Source organism: Mus caroli, chromosome 11 (genome assembly GCF_900094665.2).
Source record: "Mus caroli chromosome 11, CAROLI_EIJ_v1.1, whole genome shotgun sequence".
NCBI classification, from domain to species: Eukaryota; Metazoa; Chordata; class Mammalia; order Rodentia; family Muridae; genus Mus; species Mus caroli.
The window spans coordinates 98,516,219-98,517,468 of record NC_034580.1 but is presented as its reverse complement, the minus strand read 5'-3'; positions in this window follow the sequence as shown (position 1 = coordinate 98,517,468).

Sequence of the window (1,250 nt, the reverse complement as noted above, 5' to 3'; positions counted from 1 at the left end):
CCTTTGGAAGAGCAGTCGGGTGCCCTTACCCACTGAGCCATCTCACCAGCCCCCTTGTTTTTTTTTAAGATTTATTTATTATTATGTCTAAGTACACTGTAGCTGTCCTCAGACACTCCAGAAGAGGGCGCCAGATCTCATTACAGATGGTTGTGAGCCACCATGTGGTTGCTGGGATTTGAACTCACGCCCTACGAAGAGCAGTCGGAGCTTTTACCTGAGCCATCTCACCAGCCCTAGTTTTGGTTTTGAAAGAAGGTTTTTCTATGTAGCCCCAGCCATCCTGGACCAGGGAGGGCTTGAACACTCAGAGATCCACCTGCTTTTGCCTCCTGAGTGCTAGGAGTGAAAGCATGAGCCACCACACCTGGCTGGCATTAAGCAGATGTTAATAAACTGGAATTCTTCATTCACAGCTTGCAAGAGGTTTCAATTAGACTATGAAGTAAGGGACTCGGGACTACTCTGCCTTTGCAAGTCCCCATAATTTTTTCTAGTTCTTTTTGGTTTGGGGTATTTTTTTTTCCACCTTAAGACCACCCTGTAGGAGAGGGTAGTGCTCAGGCAGACTTAGCAGGGGCCGGAACTCTTCATTTGTTCATCTTCCAATGTGACCACAATGAATTAATCTCCTTTTTAACTGTGGCTTTTTTTCTTGACTCAGTGTCTTAATGACCAAAACCTAGCCTGTTTAACAGGTCTCACAGTATAGTTGTCCTTATCAGAGGAAAGTTTCAGAGGAAGGTTTCGTCTTACTCTTACTCGGAGGAGTAATGAGAGGAGGCCACCGAGGTGATGGGTCACCAGGACAGACCTTCACAAGGCTATCAATACTGAAACTGTGGGTTTTTCCACCCATGCCCCAGTTCCCGAATAATGACTCGGAGGCTTATAATCTATTAAAAAATGCTAGGCCTGTTCCCATAGCTTGTAAGTCATGCTAACCTGGTTATACTATTCTCTGTCTGCCACATGGCTAGTTACCGCTCCTCAGTTTCATATGTCCAACTTCCTCTGAGACTGGGCAGGGAATCTCCATCTTGACTCTGTCCCAGAATCCCCTTCTCTTGCTGGATATCCCACATCCTAATCCCGCCTCAGCTTATTGGCCATTAACCTTTTATTGACAGGTGATCCTTCCATATGGTACCCAAGAGATTCTCTCTACAAGGACTGGGCCCGAGGATCTTGTGCTGGCTAATTTTGTTTGTGGGTTTTTTTTTTTTTTTTTTTTTTTTTTTTTTTTTTTT